At 43.5% G+C, this 22,049-nt stretch overlaps 1 protein-coding gene and 1 pseudogene across 1 annotated transcript in view; one reads left to right on the top strand and one right to left on the bottom strand.

The window, feature by feature from the left end:
• MNAT1 (MNAT1 component of CDK activating kinase) overlaps positions 1-22,049 on the bottom strand; it is a 231,626-nt gene that overhangs the window by 174,656 nt on the left and 34,921 nt on the right. The window lies entirely within an intron of this gene.
• On the top strand, positions 488-3,487 carry LOC133751680 (eukaryotic translation initiation factor 4H-like; annotated as a pseudogene).

Here is a 22,049-nt window from a genome sequence, read left to right as displayed (position 1 = left end):
AAGCCAGGAGCCAGGTGCTTCCTCCCGGTCTCCCATGTGGGTGTAGGGCCCAAGCACTTGGGACATCCTCCTCTGCCCTCCTGGGCCACAGCAGAGCTGGACTGGAAGAGGAGCAACCGGGACTAGAACCCAGGGAGCCGGCACCACAGGCAGAGGATTAGCCAAGTGAGCCACAGTGCCGGCCCATAAAGAAATCCTACAACTCAGTAACAAAAAGAAATCCCAACACAATTTTCAGATGGACAAAATAATAGAATGTGCATCTGCCTTGGTTTGAATATGATTTGAACCCCCTGACTTCTGGCAGTTTAATCCTCAAAAGTTTATCCTAATGGGATTAAGAGAGTAGAAACTTAATCCAAGGATTGTATCTAGAGGTAGGGCCTCTAGAAAGTGCTTAGATTGGTTGCCATGATTGAACCCTGGTGGCTTTAGACAAACAGGGAGAGGCCACATACTGAAGCATGCACATGTCCCCCACAGTGTAATGCAGTCCCAGGGAGGCCTCACTAGAGCCCATTCCCCTGAAAGGGCCCTCGAGAGTTCCTATGCCATGCTGTTTGGAGTTTGTATCTCCAAAACCGTGAGTCAAAATAAATCTCTTTTTTGTATAAAGCAGCCTGACCCATGTTGTTACCTTATAGCAATAAAACAGGTGCCTACTACAGAGAATGATACTGGCTGGTTGCTCCCATCCTCATGAGACAAAGTGAAGAACGGAGAAGACGAGGTGGGGATGAGCTTTCTCTGCTCCAGTTCCACAGAAACGGCCAACGAGTGTCTAATTCTCTCGTGAGTCAGAATCTTCTCTCCTGTGGCCACAGGGCTGAGATTGCCAAAAACCTAACACAAGCCCTCAGTTTTCAACTTGATGAATTATAACAAAAATTGAACTCTCAGCTTTTGAGGTTATCTATTGTTAAAGTTATAGCACTGATTGGAAAATAATGGGATCCTGAAAATTGGGATGGGGACATACAGGAGGACGCTGACGATAACTTTGAACTCCCGAATTCTGATGAGTCTTGTTTGCCAGTGGCAATGGCCACACACCACTACTGGATGTGTCTCCCATATTCATCCCCCAACCTCTGCAGCAATAGCATCCCCACCAACAGCTTTCCCATCCAAAGTCGTACCTCCAGCCTTTCTCCTTCTGTCTAAAGGAATTAACTCTGTGTTGTCTGAGGAAACAGTAATGACCTCCCCCTCAGGGAACCGCCAGGCTAGACCACACTGATTCTCCCCCAGACCCACTCCTATCATCCTTCTTTGCCTCTAGACCTAAAACTAGACTCCCATCCTAGCAGGTCCCTAAATGTAAAATACAAAATGCACTCTATAAGAATGTGTGTTACACTCTAAAAGAATTATTCGAGTTTTCTAATTTACAGGAGTAAAAATTTGGATAATACATGTGGGAATGGATATTTAGTGTGTTGGATAATGGTGCAAAATCACAAATTCAGGTCATACCAAGTTTATTGATATGGACCCACTAAACAGAGCTTGCTACAGCTTGGGGAGTTAATGAAAACACTAATAGTTCAGCTGACGGACTAAAATATCTAAAGTATTTTCATAATACACATTGCCCAGGAACCTTCTGAAGACCCTTCATACTGGCAAACAAAAGCACCAAAAGTATATGCTGTCTGTACGCCTTTTGAAAACAGCCTGTCTTCACCTGTTACTAGTAACAATAATGTGGAATTTACTTTCCCAAATATGCTTTTCAAATGAGGTGACAGAGTGTACAAAAGCACTGTGAAAACTAGCAACACGTCCTAAGATCAGGCCACAGATGTTTTTTATACTAGAATACATTTTTGCTTGATAAATACAGCATTTATCATATAAAAGTCTCTTTAGAAACACATTTACTTTAAACTTCTTTAAAAAGATAATTATCAATGAGCATATAAAAAAGAACAAAAAATTGATCACATAAAAGTTCTCTAATTAAATATGCGGTGATATAATTAGACTCCACATTAGTTATTAAAATACTTAGGTTTCTATCCAGTTCCATCCCTTATCATGTAGGGTCTCAGGAAATCAAGCTCTCATTTATGACATATCTAAAGCTTCTTCCAAGCTTGATAATCTAGATAACTGCAAGTATCTATGACGTGAATGTCTCACCCACAGTGCACTCCCACGGCTTAACCCCAAGTCCAAGAATTTAAGATTAGTATACCCTAATATTACATAATGATCTAAGGTTGACCTGATTTGAGACACACAAAATAATACACTCAAAAAACACTAAATTTCCCATTTAATATTGAACATATATTCTACTTACACAAAATGATTTGGGTATTCTATCGCCGCTTAATGGTTATAATCATCAAATTACCCATAATTTAGTCCTCTTTATTGCAAATAATATCAAGTGCAAAGGTTAAAAACTAAAGTAAATCTTCAAATTATCACTTCTGTTAGATATGCTAATAGTCAGAAAATATATTCAACATTTATTCCTTTGAAGTTATGAAATCTATTTTAATAATCATTCTTATTTAGACAAAATTCATAAAAAGTCACAGGGCTGAAGTCCTAGACAGGTTTTTACTTCCTTAGATACTTTTTTCTAAGTAAGCACTTTCACTTAGTATATATAAATCACTATTGAATAAATAAAACTATACCATATTCCTCTCTGAGCCCAGACAGCAAGTGGTAGACTTTAATACCTATCATGATCAGGCCTACAAGCAGCTTTGGGAGTGGCAGAGGGTCCTGCAGCACTGCTGGTGGCCACAGGTGCTGCAGCCAGAAAGAGAAGCCCACAGGGCCCTCCTACACAGCATGTGTAGGCCATTCACCTTTAAACACGGTGCAGTGCAGCAAGATGCTGTCTTGAAGGATCTCAGCATAAGGAATGTACAACGAGTCAGAAACGACAACACAGACAAGTTAAAGGATTCTGCCATTTAGAATTCCACAAGCTTAACTACCTTAAGAAAGCTCTGACATATGACAGTACACTATTGGGTGATCAGTCACTTGGTGTGGACATTGCCAAAGCAGAAAATAAAGCAGGGCCAGCACTATGGTGTAGCAGGTAGGGGCTGCTGCTTGCAGTGCTGGCATCCCATATGGGTGCCAGTTTGAGATCCAGCTGCTCCACTTGTGATCCAGCTCTCTGCTGTGGCCTGGGAAGGCAGTACAGGGTGGCCCAGGTCCTTGGGCCTCTGCATCCACATGGGAAGACCTGGAAGAGGCTCCTGGCTCCTGGCTTCAGATCGGCGCAGCTCCAACCATTGTGGCCAATTGGAGGTGAACCTGAGGATGGAGGTGAACCAGAGGATGGAAGACCTCTCTCTCTCACTCTCACTCTAACTCTTTCAAATAAAACAAACAAAAAAAAATTAGCTTTGGACTCAGGAAAGGTAGAGCAGATGACAGAGGTGTGGGTGGCTCTCAAGCATCTAGAGGTGGATGGGATTCCCACGATGACTTCAATTCCAGCCTTAGGGATTTTCTATTTTATAAGATTTATTTATTTATTTGAAAGGCAGAGTTACAGAGAGAAGGAGAGGCTGAGAGAGATCTTCCATCCACTGGTTTGCTTCCAAGATGGCCACAATGGCTGGCACTGGGCCAGGATGAAGCCAGGAGCTTCTTCCACATCTCCCAAGTGGGTGCAGAGACCCAAGCACTGTGGCCATTTCTGCTGCTTTCCCAGGCCATTAGCAGAGTTGTATCAGAAATGGAGCAACCAGTTCTTGAACCAGCACCCATATGGGATCCCGGCCCTGCAGACAGTGGCTTTACCTGCTATGCCTCAACACTGGCCGTGGGAGTGACTTCTTAGGAGATAGTAGCCCCAAGGTACAGTGAACAGGCCCTCTGAAGGGAAGTCTCTTCAGCACCCCCCACACACACACACACACACACCTCCTGGTGGCCCCAATGCAGACTTCAGAGAACCCACAGAAGGGCAAAGAACAGAGTCCCTGACTCCAGCTTAAGCTTCGAACAGTCCCAATGCCCCTCAATCAAGTTGCCAATCCCAACTCTGCTTTCTTTTGGAGAGCCAGGCCCAGGGAGGAAGTGGTCTATAGGGAGCAAGAATGAGCACGGGCGAGGGCTGGGGGAGGGAGTCAGCAAGAGCAGGCGGCTCTGCAGCCCCCTTCCTATGCCCTGCACCGCACTGCGTACATGGAAGCACGGAGCTTGTGAACGCATGTCAACTGTTGACAAGTGGTTTTCCGTACATTCCTGGCTACACTGGAGCTCTCTTGTGCATTTCAAGCCACCCCTTCCCTGCCTTCCCTCTGTACGGCTCCCTTCTTGCCCCTTATTTTCCTTCCAGATCTAGGCTTTCTGGGAGGGGGCAGAACGTGAGTGTGGTCCAGCCTGGTTCACGTTCTGCTCCTTTTTTCCCTTGGTTTTCTTTAAAAGCATTGGCCAGACTCCAGGTGTTTCCTTTGATCCCCTCGTGCTTCTCTTCTGACCGGCATGTCGAGTTCTGTATTGCTGTGGCTCCTGAACAACTGACAAGCCAGACAGCGTCCAGTCTCTACTTCGTGGTGATGAGCTGCCCCAGTGGAGGCACCTTGCTTCCAGAGCAAGGGTACAATTGCAGACTCCTCCCCATTCCCGTTCAGGCTCTCCTCTCCCTCACCTCCCTAGGTGAATTACTCAGGCCCAGCAGGCTCCCAGTGAGAAGCGAGAGACCTCGAAGAAGAGCCGTGTGGAATATCAGAGGGCAGTCCGTGTCAGAAAGAAACCTAACACTGCCAGGACTGCTGCTCTTTGGAGACTGTGTGCAAACCAGGCCACTCCCATTTCGTCACAGAGCCTGGCAGAGGCACTCTCTGCTCTGGTCGCAGGTGGGGGTGCTGCAAAGCGCTGGGCTCTGAGACAGTGCTGCTAAGGCTGAGGCTTTTCCCAGATCCTGTTGTCCCTGTGTTTCGCATCTCTCTCTTGTGTTTCTCTGTTGCTGGTTTTAACAGAATGAGAAGCCATGCTGTCCATCACTCTTCAGTTCATAGGAGAACGTGCCTCGAATCTGGCACTTTATTTCACTCAATGAAATCATAAAAATGGCAACTATGCAGAGCTGGCAAGAACCGTAAAATAACTGTGAATGACTCCAAATTTCTGGGTTTGGTACCTCATTTCTGGGACAGTCTATTCCCACGTGGAGTGTGCTGCACTGCCCTAGGAGTAGGGCTGAGGCAATAGTTTTATAGCTTAAACACCTGGCTGGGAACCAATGAACAATTCTTAGCACCTGCGTCCAGGGAGAGCAGGTGGGGGTCAGCCCCAGGGCCAATGCGGCCTGGCTGTGCCGTGCAGCGCAGAGCCCAGAGCCGTGTGTGTATGTGGCCTTGGCCTCTCTCTGCTTTGTTGCAAGGTCTCAGCAATTTACAGAACCCACCCCTTCCTCCTCCTGTATCTTCTCTGCTTCTCAGACAGACACCATTTGTGTAACACCAATACTTAGAAGACATGCATTAGGTGGTTGTAATCAAACCTGATGCTTTCCAATGACCTACTTACATCCTCAATGTAGAAACAATAAAGAACACAAGAAATTCATCTAAACTTAGGCAATCCAGGTAACTTTTAAATTTAAGAATGGAATTCCAAACACTTAACACATTCAGTTCTGTAACAGAAAGCAAAACTATGAATATGGTATTTCGTGACCAATCTTTTAAATAAAAGAAAACATTACATAATATTAAAAATAAATAAATAAAAACTAGGGTGGACATTTGGCACAGTGATTGACAATGCTGCTTAGGATTCCTGCATCCCAATCAGAGTTTAAGTCCTAGTTCTAATTCCAATTTCCTGCTAATGCACGCCCTGGGAGGCAGCAGAGACACAATTAAGCTCCTGGCTTCTGGTTTTGGTCTGACCTAGTCCAGCTGTTGTAGGCATTTGGGGAGTTAACCAGCAGATGGATGCTCTGTCTCTATGTATCTTTCAAATAAATAAAAAGATATTAAAATAAAAAAGAACTGACAGTTTACTATTAGTTTTTTGTAATCTGAAGTAATGACATTTAACATTACTACTTTTTTTAATTAAAAAAATTTTTTTTGACAGGCAGAGTTAGACTGTGAGAGAGAAAGACAGGCAGAAAGGTCTTCCTTTACCGTTGTTTCACCCTCCAATGGCCGCTGCAGCCAGGTGCGCTGCAGCCGGCACACCGCACTGATCCGAAGCCAGGAGCCAGGTGCTTCTCCTGGTCTCCCATGCGGGTTCAGGGCCCAAGGACCTGGGCCATCCTCCACTTCACTCCCAGGCCACAGCAGAGAGCTGGACTGGAAGAGGAGCAACCAGGACAGAATCCGGCGCCCCAACCAGGACTAGAACCCCGTGTGCTGGTGCCACAGGCGGAGGATTAGCCTATTAAGCCACGGCACTGGCCCAACATTACTACTTTGAAGACAAAAGACATTAAGATTGTAAGTGAAGGTAATTCCCTTAGTGAAAAAAATAAACAAATGTCCAGTGAGGTGATATCCACAAAGTGTGGTAGTTTTGCGAAATGACTTTCATATAAAACAGTATCATTTTTCTTAAGATCTATTTTATTAGAAAGGCGGAGTTACAGAGAGGGGGAAAGAGGGAAAGAAGGAGGGAGAGAGATAGAGATCTTCCATTTGCTGCTTCACTCCCCAAAATGGCCACAACAGGTAGGGCTGGGCAAGATGGAAACCAGGAGCTAGGAGCTTCTTCCAGGTCCCTCACATGGGCACAGGGGCCCAAGCAATTGGGCCATCTTCTGCTGCTTTCCCAAGTGCATTAGCAGGGAGTTGGTTGAGAAGTGGAGCAGCCAGAACGCAAACCAGTCCCCTACAGAATGCTGGTATCCCAAGTGGTGGCTTTATCCACTATACCACAATGCTGTCCCCAACATTATCATTTTAAAGGCATTTAGGGGGCCAGCACTGTGGTATAGCAGGTAAAGCCACCATCTACAGTGCCAATTCGAGTCCCTGTTGCTCCATTTCTGATCCAGCTCTATGCTATGGCCTGGGAAAGCAGAAGATGGCCCAAGTCGTTGGGCCCCTGCACCTGAGTGGGGGGCCCCTGCACCTGAGTGGGAGACCCAGAAGAAGCTCCTGGCCCCTGGCTTTGGATCAGCACAGCTCCAGCTGTTGCAGCCAATAGGGGAGTAAACCAGTAGATGGAAGACCTACCTCTCTCTCTCTCTCTCTCTGCCTTTCCTCCTCTCTCTGTGTGTAACTCTGAGTTTCAAGTAAATAAATAAATCATTTTAAAAAAAAAAAGCTATTTAGATTTTGCTATGTGGTTTTTTTCCTCCAAGAGTCCATATATTGGGATCTTAGTCCCCAATGTGATACTGACAATCTAGCAGGAAATCATTAGGTCACTTGAGGGGTACATCCTCAAAAGGCTAAGATATTATAATCTTACAGATCTTGGTTAGTTCCCTCAAGAACATTGTTATAGGAGCCGGCACCATGGTGTAGCGGGTAAAGCTGCTGCCTGCGCCACCAGCATCTCATATGGGCACTGGTTTGAATCCCAGATGTTCCACTTCCTATCCAGCTCCCTGCTAATGGCCTGGGAAAGCAGTTGAGGATGGCCCAAGTACTTGGACCCCTGCACTCACGTCGGAGACCTGGAAGAAGTTCCCAGATCCTGGCTTCGGACAGATACAGCTCTGGCTGTTGCGGCCATTTGGGGAGTGAACCAGCGGATGGAAGATCTTGCTCTCTCTATATATAACCCTGTCTTTCAAATAAATAAGTAAATCTTTAAAAGAAAAAAAAAGAATATTGCTATAAAAGCCTGAGCCTGGCCCCACTCAGTCCCTCTCTGGCTACCTGTATCAAGACATAATCCCTTGTTCCACAGGTGCTCCCACCACTGCCCTCCACCAGGATGTGGAACAGGGAAGAGGGCCTTCACCAGAACTGAGCTAATGACAGTACTATGTCCTTACGCCTCCAACGCTGCTGGCTAAATAAACCTTTATCTTCATAAGTACCCTGCCTCAGGAGTTTGTTATAGTGACAAAAAGCTGATTAAGACAGACTTTATCCTTAATTTGAAAATTTAAACATATACAAAAAGTTCAAATAAAGCATTGTCAGAGGGGCTCAAGAAATTACACAAATAGTTAATTTTTCCTTTTTTCAAATAGGAATAAATACGTTTTATTTCTATAAAACTGATGCTTATCACTTTAGATTTTCCATATCACTTGTGAAGTGTCTTTAAAAAGTTCATGAAAAGTGTATATTATGAAAAAATGAGTGGAGCAGACATTGGGGCTAGAGGTCAAGGTCCCACATTCCATACAGGAGCACCTGGGTTCAATGCCCAGGCTACTCCAGCCTCTGCCTTTCTGCTAATGCATTCCTTGAAAGACAGTGGTGATGGCTCAACTACCTGGGTTCTCGCCACCCATGTGGGAGAGAGGGATGAAGCTCCTGGCTCCCAGCTTTGGCTCCAGCCCAATCCCAGCTGTTGTGGGCATTTGGGGAGTGAACCAGCAGATGGGAGCTTTCTTTCTCTCTCTGCCCCTCAAAGAAATTTTTTATGATTTAAAAAAGAAAAAACTGCACATGGATTTCAAAAAATTTTGTACCAAAATAAGAATGTACTAACTTGTTATAACATGTTTGGAAAGAACTTAGTTTGAGGCACAAAGAAGGATCAGACAGCAGCTTGAATAGAGTATCTATGAGAGCAATTTGAATTTTGCCATAATTTAAAAAATCAAATTGACAGCAAAGCTTGGGTGGGAAAATGATGAAAGCACTGACTTTATTAAAAGTTTAGAGGAATAATGATCCACAGAAACCAGCAGTATGCAGATGGATAACTTGTTTTAAGAAGGAACACGAGGGGCCGACACGGTGGCTCATTTGGTTAATCCTCCGCTTGCCGCGCTGGCATCCCATATAAGTGCCGGGTTCTGTCCCGGTTGTTCCTCTTCCAGTCCAGCTCTCTGAAGTGGCCCGGGAAGGCAGTGGAGGACAGCCGAAGTGCTTGGGCCCTGCACCCGCATGGGCGACCAGGAGGAAGCACCTGGCTCCTGGCTTCTGATCGGCGCAGCGTCAGCCATAGCGGCCATTTGGGGAGTGAACCAAGGAAAGGAAAGGAAGACGTTTCTCTCTCTCTCTCTCTCACTATATGTAACAAATATATATATAGAAATATATATAGAGAGAGAATATATATAGAAAGAAAGGAAGGAAGAAAGGAAGGAAGGAAGGAAGGAAGGAAGGAAGGAAGGAAGGAAGGAAGGAAGGAAGGAACAAGATGACGAAGATGAAGCCTTCAGTGGAAGACCATCCATATCAATTCATGAAGAAACCATTTATCTTGTTAGTGGCATAGATGAAGACCACCAATTAAAAGCAGAAACAATAACCAACAACAAAGACATTTCACTTGGTTCAGTTTATACAATTCTGACTGAAAAATACAAACGGACCAAATTTTCTGCCAATGGGTGCCAAAACTGTGGTGATGAAATGCAGACAATAGAAGAGCTACAATTGCAATTTGAAACAGATAGGATCAAGATCCTGATTTGTTTCTTTCTTTCTTTTTTTTTTTTTTTTTTTTTTTTGACAGGCAGAGTTAGACAGTGAGAGAGACAGAGAGAAAGGTGTTCCTTCCGTTGGTTCACCCCCCAAATGGCTGCTATGGTTGAGCTATGCCAATCTGAAGCCAGGAGCCAGGTGCTTCCTCCTGGTCTCTCATGAGGGTGCAGGGCCCAAGCACTTGGGCCATCCTCCACTGCACTCCCGGGCCACAGCAGAGAGCTGGCCTGGAAGAGGGGCAACCGGGATAGAATCCAGCGCCCCGACCGGGACTAGAACCCGGTGTGCCGGCGCCGCAAGGCGGAGGATTAGCCTAGTGAGCCGCGGCGCCGGCCTGTTTCCTAATCTTAAGAAATTTTTCTCAGGGGACTGGCTCTGTGGTGTAGCAGGCAAAGCCACTTGGTGCCGGCATCCTATATGAGCGCCAGTTCAAGCCCTGGCTGCTCCTCTTCCAATCCAGCTCTCCACTATAGCTTGTGAAAGCAGTGGACGGGGCCGGCACGCAGGCTAACGCCCTGGCCTGAAGCACTGCCATCCCATATGGGCACTGGTTCGAGACCTAGCTGCTCCACTTCCAATCCAGCTCTCTGCTATGGCCTGGGAAAGCAGTAGAAGATGGCCCAAGGCCTTGGGCCCTTACACCCGCATGGGTGACCTGGAGGAAGCTCCTGGCTCCTGGCTTTGGATCGGCGCAGCTCTGGCCGTTTCCGCCAATTGGGGAGTGAACCGTCGGATGGAAGACCTCTCTGCCTCTCCTCTCTCTGTGTAATTCTGACTTTTAAATAAAATACATAAATCTTAAAAAAAATTTATCAGAGCTGACGCTGTGGTGTAGTGGGTAAAGACACTGCCTTCAACACCAGCATTCCCATATGGGCACCAGCTCAAGTCCCAGCTTTTCGCTGTTCCACTTCTAATTCAGCTCCCTGCTGATGTGCCTGGGAAAGCAGCAGAAGATGGTCCAAGTGCTTGGGCCCCTGCCACCTGGAGGAAGCTCCTGGCTCCTGGCTTTGGACTGTTATGGCCATGCGGGGAGTGAACCAGCAGATAGAAAATGTGTCTCTCCCTCTCTCTTTCTGTAACTCTGACTTTCAAATAAATAAATCTTAAGAAAATAAAAGAAATTCTCTCATATCAAAAACAAAATATGACATAGCTTTGCTGATAATATATCCTTTTGAATTTATACCAAAATAATGGTATATAAGCTATTACAAAAAGTATGAGAATATAATATTTTAAATGCATACAATTTTTCTTCTAAATGGCTTTAAAGTCTACATAAAACCATGATTTAAAAATAAAGACTGTGGGAGCTGGTGCTGTGGTATAGCGGGTAAAACCACCACCTGCTGTACCAGCACCCAGCATCCTAAATCCCATCTATTCCACTTCCAATCCAGCTCCCTGCTAATGCGCCTGGGAAAGCAGTGGCAGACAACCCAAGTACTTGGACCCCTGCACCCATGTGGAAGACCTGGAGGAAGCTCCTGGTGTCTGGCTTCAGCCTGGACCATCCCTTGCTGTTACAGCCATTTGAGGAGTAAACCAGCAGGTGAAACACTTTCTCTTTCTCTCTCTCTCTCTCTCTCTCTCTCTCTCTCCCGCTCTCTCTGTAACTCTTTCAGATAAATTAATAAATAAAAAATAAAAAGACTGTGTTAGATATTATTCTCCCTTTTCTACAGGTAGAGAAATAAAATAACCTATAGATGGTCATAGTTTTACTGCAAGTTACAAATATATCACTTAATTTCTCAAGCATCTTTCTACCAAATGGACAGAATGAATAGGTCTAGTCAAATTCCACAGCTTCAGAACCAGGAAATCTAACAACATTATTTGTGTGTGGCGCTGGAGTATTCAAACCACCAACTGTTTAGCATTAGAAGGCTGAGATCATTTGACAAGAAATTGTAAGATTTGGTTATTCCATAGCAAGTTTAAGGGACATACCAAATTCACTATCATTGCCTTCAAAAATGTATAAGGTACTTACTATATATAGTATATCTACCCCCAAGAAGTATAAAATACAAAGCCATATTGTAAAGTATAAGATTTGACCCTTGGGCCAGCACTGTGACACAGCAGGTTAAAGCTCTGGCCTGAAGCACCGGCATCCCATGTGGGCGCCGGTTCTAGTCCCAGCAGCTCCTCTTCCAATCCAGCTCTCTGCTATAGCCTGGGATAGCAGTAAAAGATGGCTCAAGTCCCTGGGCCTCTGCACCCATGTGGGAGACCCAGAAGAAGCTCCTGGCTTTGGAACGGCACAGCTCTGGCTGTTGCAGCCATCTGGGGAGTGAACCAATGGATAGAAGCCCTCTCTCTGTGTCTCTACTCTCTCTGTAACTCTGTCTTTCAAATAAATTTTAAAAATTTTTAAAAAGAGAGAGAGAGATTTGATAGGAATTTTTTTTCATGTAGTTAGAAAAACAAAATAATCCCGTGAAAGATAAAATAGCAGAACAAGGTTATGTCTCCTAGGTGTCAAAATAGTAGTAGATTCACTCATGCAATTAGTTACTTGTTGATCAACTCAGAGGGATATTAATACAGTAATGACCAATAAGAACCATAGTTCCAAACAGCCAATATCAAAGATTAAAACTGTAAAAGAATGCAGCGAAGATGCTGAATTGAATTGGGCCTTAAAGCACAAAAGATGGGATGACAATACAGGCAAAAAGCATAGCAACCAATAAATAGCGCATTTTGGCCAAAACAAAAAAGTTTTAAATAGAATTTCATGTAAGGTTGTCCTTCTCACTCTTTTCCACCAACATAGTCTTTAATGGCAAAGAAGAATGTACTCTCAGTGAGAGTGGGGTCATAACTACAAATAGTCCCCCATAAGGTCAACATCTCTTCAAATTACCACATTTTATCTTAAAAATTCATAAAACTCTACTTTACTCAATATAATTCTATTTATTTTTATTGAAAAAATCATCATAATAATTACCACTTATTCAATTACTCAGTATTTTTCAGATTCCTCACATAAAACTGACATTCCAGGAAGATAACCATGGATTCAAATACCACCAACATATCAACACACTTCAAGGAACAAATATATAAAGAAGATGACATATATTTTAAAAGTTCATACATACAAAGGAATCTGACATAGGTAAACAACAGCATGACAAATTGATATGAAAAGGACTCAATAAATGTTTGAGACACCACTGGTTTTCCAGATCCCTATCTCTCACAACACATACAAAAAGAAATTCCACATGAACAAATGACTTAAAAGACAAAACTTTGAACTTTTATGAAATTATAAGGAAATATGATTATGACATCAAAACAGGAAGTTCTTAAAGGTGTCTTAAAAAATCTTAACCATGTAAAGATGACAGACAAATTTCATGGTATCAAAATCTAAAACTTCTGTACTACAGATTAGGGGGGTGATAATACTAAAAGACTTGTCACAGACTAGGAAATGAATTTCTCATTGTACACAGTAAATATTTAGACTATATAAAGAAATGCTACAATTCAAGAACACAAACAATCCTACTGAAAAATGGGTGAACTATGTGAACAAGACAATTACACCAAACAGTCACTTACTTTTTAGAATAAGTTCACCCTACCTGGGAACACCTTCTTAAAGATTTTGTTTACTTTGTTTCCACAGGAAACATTCAAGAGAAGGGACCAAACCACAGCCAAATGCTGGCATTGATGTGACAGCCATAACTACCATCACCTTGCTCTACATTTCCCTTACCCTCCACTACTGCCTCTGCACAGGCAGCTTGCTAGTAGCATGACCCAGACCCCTGTCTCTCAAAAGACTTGAATCTCCAGTTCCCACACCTTTGCAGGCTATGGCGCTGTACCTGTAAACTTACTACAACAATGGGCATAGGAACATCAGGAAAATAATGAGTAGTAGATCCCTTGAGTGCCAGACATATTTGTCCCTTCCCTCAAGGTGGTGATCAGGGTCAACTACCCTTGCTAGAATGGTGACTCCTTTTCTTTCTGATGATCTTTTGGCACAGGAGCCCAAAGGGGCAGACAGCAGGCATGACTTAAGGTTTATGGAACACACACTGTGCCTGGCCCCTAGTGGGGCATTTGCACTTCTGGAAACAAAAACCTCTAAGCCCAGGGTCTAAAGTTACTTGGATGGTGAGTACAAACCCCTCAAGTAATAATTAGGTGCGACAGTAAATGAGGCCTTTACTACTGCCATCCCTTGGTTCTAGCACCCATGTATTTTCCCTACTAAGGACACCTATGAGTAAAGTGGCCAAGTATTTAGGATACAGAAAGCAATCTATAGGATGGTACCCATCTTTGCAGAGGATCATTTCCAACTGACACCTCAGTTACATCTTTATTTTTTAAGATTTATTTACTTACTTACTTACTTATTTGAATGGCAGACAACAGAGAGAGAGGAAAAGACAAAGAGATTTTCCAACCACTGGTTCACTCCTCAAATGGCTGGAACAGCTAGGTATGGACCAGGCTGAAGTCAGGAGCCAGGAATTCCATCCCAATCTCCCAGAGGGGTGATAGGAGCCCAATTATTTGGGTCTTCCTCTGCCTTCCCAGGCATGCATTAGCAGAAAGCTGGATCATACCTGAAACAGCTGGTACTGCAAATGGCACTGCAATATGGGATGCCAGTATTGCAAACTGCAGCTTAACTAGCTGTACCCCAATGCCAGCCCTCAATTGCATCTTTATGAGCCCATTTGGTATGGTGTGAATATGATTTGGCCTTGAAACTCATGTAGACATTTAAACCTCAAAGCCTTAAACTAATGGTACTAAAAGGGAGGAAATTTAAACCAGCTGTTGTGTTCAGGAGGTGATGCACAATGGGAGATCTTTAGGTCACTAAGGGTACCCCTCAGAAGGTAATTCTCATGAGAGGCTTGGATATAAAAGCTAGAGCTGGACCCAGCCATGTGATCCTTCCTACAAACCTGTTCCACCATTGCCACCCACTACCCTCATCAGAGGACAAGCCAATGGGGTCAGTCTACTTGAATCTGAGGAATCATAAGCCAAAATAAGTCTCTTCACTTTATAAAGTTGGGCTGCCTCAAGTTTTCATTAAACTGATGGAAAACTGGCTGGCATACCATTATAACTCCACAGGACTGTGAGTGGAGCATTGTGAGTTAAGACCAGTGAATTCACGAACTTGGGCCCACTGCCACCCATTCTTTCCTATGAAGTGAGACCCTTAATAAGAGGCAATGTTAGCCGGCGCTGTGGCTCACTAGGCTAATCCTCCGCCTGAGGCGCCGGCACACTGGGTTCTAGTCCCGGTCGGGGTGCCGGATTCTGTCCCGGTTGCTCCTCTTCCAGGCCAGCTCTCTGCTATGGCCAGGGAGTGCAGTGGAGGATGGCCCAAGTGCTTGGGCCCTGCACCCCATGGGAGACCAAGATAAACACCTGGCTCCTGGCTTCAGATCAGTGTGGTGTGCCGGCCGCAGCGGCCATTGGAGGGTGAACCAACAGCAAAGGAAGACCTTTCTCTCTGTCTCTCTCTCTCACTGTCCACTCTGCCTGTCAAAAATAAAAAAATTAAAAAAAAAAAAAAAGAGGCAATGTTTGGGAGAGGGGGTAGGAGGTGGGATGGGGTCAGAATAGGAGGGTGGGTATGGGGGAAAGAACCACTATATTCCTAAATTTGTACCTATGAAAAATGCATTCATTAAATAAAAGCTTTAAAAAAAGAGAGACAATGTTACACAACGTCTCACTCTGTAAGTTCTCAGTAAGCAGTACAGGCTTACAGGCAGGAAAAGAAAATCTGTACTTAGCACATGTGTTAACCCCAGACTAAGTAACTGCAGAGTGCAGGAAGGTATAGTTTTTTAGAGGCTTCCACTTGACCTGTCCCATTATGACAACGCTTACCCACCTGAGCAAGGAGCCAGTTCAAGAATACTGCTAACCTCCACGTATGTCCATTCTAATTACCTATCCGGGAGACAAGGAACAGAGCCCAGGTGTAAGCCAGATCTGAGCCAGGATATTAGTACAATTACCTGTCTCCCACACCCGCTCTCCATTCTAACAAGAGGGAAGCAATAGTACTCTAGCTCCTCAGATTCCAATATAAACTCACACCCTGGGGTAAATAATCCTTCCCAGGCTTGCAGTCAAAACTGAATCACTGCAGGCGTCTAGGCAGAACAGCCAGACTGAATAGTGACTCAGGATGTCATAGAGAACCAACACAAACCCACTATCATCAGGTCCAGCAAAGACCTCAACGGCTGTCAGTCAATCCCTGAACTGTAGCCAGTAGAAATAAGTTCTGAAATTGCTCTGGCCTGGTCCAGAACCCAGCCTATTAAATTCAGCAGACAAGGTATAATCACTCAGCTATTCGTATGAATGTTAGTTATTACAGTTTATTTCTCATCCTAATATTCAAGTAGAATATACCTCTACAGATAACATGCATACTTGTACAAGGGATCTTCAAAACTTTCATGCAGAATATATAATATGAAAAAAACTATGCGTGGATTTCAAAATTTTTTGCACCAAAATAATTTTTTTTAATATTTTATTTATTTGAAAGGCAGAGCCACAGACAAAGGGAGAGACAGAGACATATGTCTTCCATCTGCTGGTTCACTCCCCAAATGGCCATAACAGTTGGAGCTGGGCTGATCTAAAGCCGAGAGCTTTTTCAGGGTCTCCCATGTGGGCGCAGGGGCCAAAAGACTTGGGCCACCTTCTGCTGCTTTCCCAGGCCATAGCAGAGCTGGATCGGAAGCAGAGCAGCTGGGACTTGAACCAGCACACATATGTGATGCCAGCACTGCAGGTGGCAGCTTTACCCACTATGCCACAACGCTGGCCCAAAATAAATTTTTAATGTCCTTCCTAGGAACTTTTTAAAAAATATTTACTTTCATCTACTTAAAATGGAGAGCAGGAGAGGAAGAAAGAGGGAGAGAGAAACTTCCATCTACTGGTTCACTCCCCAAGTATCCCCTACAGCCAGGGCTAGATCAGACCACAGCCAAGAGCCCGAAACTCCATCTAGGTCTTCACTGGAGAGTAGAGACCCAAGCACTTGAACCATCATCTGCTGCCTCCCAGGACACACTAGCAGAAAACTGGATCAGAAGTGGAGGACTGGAACCCAAGCCCAAATGGGATTCTGCCATCACAGGTGGCAACAGCCTAACCCACTATGCCACAATGCTGGCCCATAATTTTTATGTTTAATAACATCCTGTCTCCTTTACCAGATTATTCCACAAACACCGGAATCATATTTGTTATGCTCATTACTGTATCCCAAGCCCTAAATTTCAGGCCAAATATTTGTTGAATAAATTATAAGAGATACATAAAATATTTCCATTCACCATTCCAACATAATACCTTCAACTCTCAAAGTTACTCTGTAGACTATCATAATTTCAACTCATCAAAATAAAAACAGGCCTAAAGGTTAAGAACTTGGGATACCTGCATCTCATCTGGAGAGCCAAGGATCAAGGCCCAGCCCCAACTCAGAATTCAACTCCCTGCGAATGCACAGCCTGGGAAGGCAGCAGGTGACAGATCAAGTAGCTGGGTCTCTGTCACCAACACAGGAGACTCAGACAGAATTCCTGGCTACCAGCTATCACTGACATTTCAGGAGTGACCCAGCAATGGAAAAATCTCTGTCATTCTCTGTTTCTTCTGCCATTGCAATTAAAATCAAAATAAATATTTTTTTTAAAAAAAGTTATAGCAGGGGCCAGTGTTGTGGTATAGCAGATAAAGTCACAGCCTACACCACTGGCTCCCATATGAGCACCAATATGTGACCTGGCTGCTCTACTTCCAATCCAACTCCCTGCTAATGGCTTGGGAAAAGCAGAAGATGGAACAACTGATTGGGCCCCTGCCACACACATGGGAGACCTAAATGAAGCTCCTGGCTCAAGACTGGCCTACCCCAGCCCTGGCTGTTGCAGGCATCTGGGGAGTGAATTATCAGGGGAATATCTGCCTGTCTCTTTCTCTTTGTAACTCTGAGTTCAAGTAAATAAATAAGTCTTTAATAACAAAGTAAAAAGCTATAGCAGCATAATTTCCTATAGCAAAAAATAAAACTTAGAAACAGCATATATGTCCATAAACAGTAGAATGAATAAATAAAATATGGGATAGTAACACAATGAAATACTACACAATTTTAAGTGAACACTTTATAACTGTGCATCAACACAGATGACTCTCAAAACTATAACTCAAAAATTCATTGAATAAACAAAATGGGAAAGGAACAAATACATAAAATGGAAGCTGGAAATTTTGTTTGAGAATACAAAATGGTGCTCCCCAAAAAATGAAAATAGAATTACCACATGATCTAGCAATCCTTCTCCTGAATAAATATTCAAAATAATTCAAAGCAAGATCTCCAAGAGATCTTTGCATATCCATGTTCACTGTAGCCTTAACACAACAGCCAAGAGATGGAAGCAATTCAAATGTCCACCAGTGAATGAACAAATAGAGAAAATGTGGCATCTATAGAAATCCTGGGGCCAGCTTTGTGGCATAGCAGGTAAGCTGCTGCCTTACATCACCGACATCCCATACGGGCGCAGTTCAAGTCCTGGCTGCTTCACTTTGGATCCAGCGCCTGGGAAAGCAGTGGAAGATGACCCAAGTGCTTAGGCCCCAGCACCCATGTGAGAAACCTAGAAGAAGCTCCTGGCTCCTGATTTTGGAGTGGTACAGCCCAGGCTGTTGCAGCCATTTGGGGAGTGAACCAGCAGATGAAAGACCTCTCCCTTCCCCTCCGCTTCCCTCCCCTTCCATCCCCTCTTCTCTCTCTCTCTCTCTCTCTCTCTCTCTCTCTCTCCCACTCTACCTGTCAAATAAATAAATCTTTAAAAAAAAAAAGGGAATCTTGTCACGTACTTTACAACATAGATGGACCTCGAGATTATTACATTGAGTCCATCAAGTGAATCACACAAGACAGATCCTCCATAATCACACTCATAGGAAGTATCTGAAGCAGTCAGTACGTTAAAAACAAAGTAAAATGGTTGTCAAAAGCTAAGGGCAGCCAAAAGGGAGAATCAGTGTTGTTTCCAATCATTTCCTTTCCTTTTTATATTCCTTAGGTGTTTTTTGTTTTGTTGTTGTTTGCTTGCTTTTATTGTTGTTAAGGTAGAGAAACAGAGACAGAGAGGGAGAGATCTTCCACCCACTGGTTCCCTGCCTAAAAGCCCACAACAGATGGGACTGGGTAAGGCTGAAGACAGGAGCCCAGAACCCTAGCCAGGTCTCCCACACAGGTGGCAGGGGCCCAAGTACTTGGGCCATCCCCTGCTGATATCCCAGATACATCAGCAGGAATCTGGATCAGAAGTAGAGGAGTCAGGACTTGAACTGGCTCTCTGAAATGAGATAGCAGCATTCCAAGCAGCAGTTTAACTCCATGCACTACAACAGCTACCCCAAACCAGTGTTTAATGAGTAGAGTTTTGGTTCTGCAAGATGAAAAAGTCTAGAGATCTATTGTACAACAATGAGAATATACTCATACTTACAATTTAAAAATATACTTTGAAATAGTTAAGATGGTAAACTTAATGTCATATGCTTTTCACCAATATTTTTAAATGTTAAAAATAATCACATATATAATGCATACACTTACATAAAATCCAAAGCTAAATATACACTGTTTATAGATCTAACAATATGTGGCAAGTGTCTAAAGAAATGAATGACTAATAGAATAAAGTCATCTCTATGAGAGGAGTAAGAGGATGTACAAAGGACAAAGGCTTCAACATCATTAGTATTTCTTAATCTAGGTAGTAAGTAGGTGCATAGGCATTTGATTTGCTTTCCTTATTCATTAAGCTATACATGTTATATACATACTTTTTGTATGCAAAAACCCCTCAAAAGTTCAAATTCAATATTATAACTCTGGACATGAGTAACATTTTTAAAATGTCCATGGCTTTGCCACAACTCAAATTCTGAGAGGAAAAAGAGTTTGCAGGAAGTGAATTATACCACGGCGATTTAGAAGCAGATTTATCGTCAATTAAACTTGGTTGGATCCAGGCTGAGCCATTCACTAGTTTTACCTTAGGCAAGATACTTAAAGTCTTTAAGCTTCAGTTCCTTCATCCATAAAATCAGTACATACCAACTGGAGTTAGTATAGATTAAATGAGATAAGGAATAAAGCACTCAGTACTATGCCTAGGACACAGTAAACATTTCTGTAAGAATTGCTGTACTTCGTAAAACCTCCCTACATTATTCTAATCTTCTTCTTGCCTCACTCCCATTTCAAAGATTTTGTTATTACACTGAAAAAAAGTTAGAAAAACCCTATTCAGAGATGTAATTCTAAAAACATTAGAATCTTTGCTTGTTTTTGGGTGGACCATATCTTTCACACAACCAAAACAAATTTTAAAAGGTCAACCAAGAAGGAAGTTATTAAACATGTATCTCTTCTCAATTACAAATACCATTAAAGACAACCACCCTATTCATGCATACATACATCATAGAGCTTTTCATAAATGGGTCATATAATAATATACACTAAGCTCCAATCAGGGATAAAGTTAGCCATAATTCAAAACTTGAACTGTTCTTGTCTCCAAAATCATTAAGAAAACCCAGAAGAGTCTGACAAATATAATTACCACTTGAGTTTTATTTACTTCCCTGGTTATCCTCTTTGTCTTATATATCTTAAGTTCCTTAAAACAGACCCTAAAACTGGCATCAATTCTCCCAAGTATAGGGTACCCAAGAAAGATCCCAAGGGATGAACTGTTGTAAAAACAAATACTGAGCCAGAAAGAGCAAGGTGTGTTAGAGTTCAGGTTCGTCGGGGACTAATTTGCATGTTCCCAAAACGCACAAATCTATAAGTCACAAATCCACAAAGCACAAGGGTTTCTTGTACATGTTACCACTGAAATGTTCCTCCATTCACTTTCTAGAATGTAGTTCTGGTCTATATTGCAGTTCCAGTCCAAAAGCACACTGTTAACACCTCAGAAAGCATATGGAAACCATTTCCCTGATCTCTTCCTATATTAAAAATGTTTACTATAAGAGAAACAGATCTCTGAACCCAAACCTTAACAACTTATTAAAGCAGAAACCCTCAATTTTGATTTACTTACAAATGTTAGTTTTTATTATTGAACTATAATTCTCCATATTTTCTCCATACTATCTGAAAACATTTGCTATTTCTTAAAAAATATTTATTCTTGGGGCCAGTATTGCAGCATAGCGCATAAAGCCTCTGCCTGTAGCAATGGAATCCCATATGGGCTCAGGTTTGAATCCCTGGCTGCTCCACTTCTAACGCAACTCTGCACTACCACTTCTGGGAAAGCAGCAGAAGATGGCCCAAGTGCTTGGGCCCCCGCACCCAAGTGGGAGACCTGAAAGAAGCTCCTGGCTCTTGGCTTCAGACAGGCCCAGTCCTGGCCCTTGTGGCCATTTGGGGGGTAAACCAGAGGATGGAAGACTCCTCTCTGCCTCTCCCTCTCTCTGTAACTCTGCCTTTCAAATAAAACTTTAAAGAAAAAAAAAAACAAGTGGTATCCGGGGCAGGCATCATGGTGCAACAGGTACGCAGTTCAAGTCCCAGCATCTCCACTTTCAATCCAGCTTCCAGCTAATGCATACTGGGAAGCAGCAGCAGATGGCTCAAATTCTTAAGGACCTCTAAATGCTTGGAGATTCAGGTGGAATTCCAGGCTCTGGGTTTTAGTCTAAGCCAGCAGTGGCTGTAAAGGGGACCTGGGTAGTGAATCAGAGGATAGGAAGATTCTCTCTGTATGTGTCAATCTACTTTCCAAGTAAATAAACACTTTTTTAAAGTTCATGAAAATGAGATTAAAGGACATATTTTCTAAAGGGGCATGCACAGGGGCCAGTGCCATGGCGTAGCGGGTGAGGCTGCTGCCTGCAGTGCTAGCATCCCATATGGGCGCCAATTCTAGTCCAGGTTGCTCCTCTTCCATTCCAGCTCTCTGCTATGGCCTGGGAAAGCAATGGAAGATGGCCCAAGTGCTTGGGCCCTTCCACCCGCATGAAGACCCGGAGGAGGCTCCTGGTTTCTGACTTCTGGCTTTAGATCGGCGCAGCTCTGGCCATTGCAGCCATCTGGGGAGTGAACCAACCAGTGGATGGAAGACTTTCTGACTTTCTCTTCCTCTCTCTCTCTCTCTCTCTCTCTCTCTACCTCTGCCTCTCTGTAACTCTGCCTTTCAAATAAATAAATAAAATGGTTATAATGGCAAATTTTTTTAAAAGTGGCATGCACAGTCACTTTAAAAAAAGAAACAATTTTGGCCACAGCCGTGGCTCAACAGGCTAATCCTCCGCCTAACGGCGCCGGCACACGGGGTTCTAGTCCTGGTCAGGGCGCCGGATTCTGTCCCGGTTGCCCCTCTTCCAGGCCAGCTCTCTGCTATGGCCAGG

The sequence above is a fragment of the Lepus europaeus genome, chromosome 22, assembly GCF_033115175.1.
Source record: "Lepus europaeus isolate LE1 chromosome 22, mLepTim1.pri, whole genome shotgun sequence".
In the NCBI taxonomy this organism is placed as follows: domain Eukaryota; kingdom Metazoa; phylum Chordata; class Mammalia; order Lagomorpha; family Leporidae; genus Lepus; species Lepus europaeus.
Note: the sequence above shows the minus strand (reverse complement) of the source record. Positions and strands in the feature narration are given on the sequence as shown.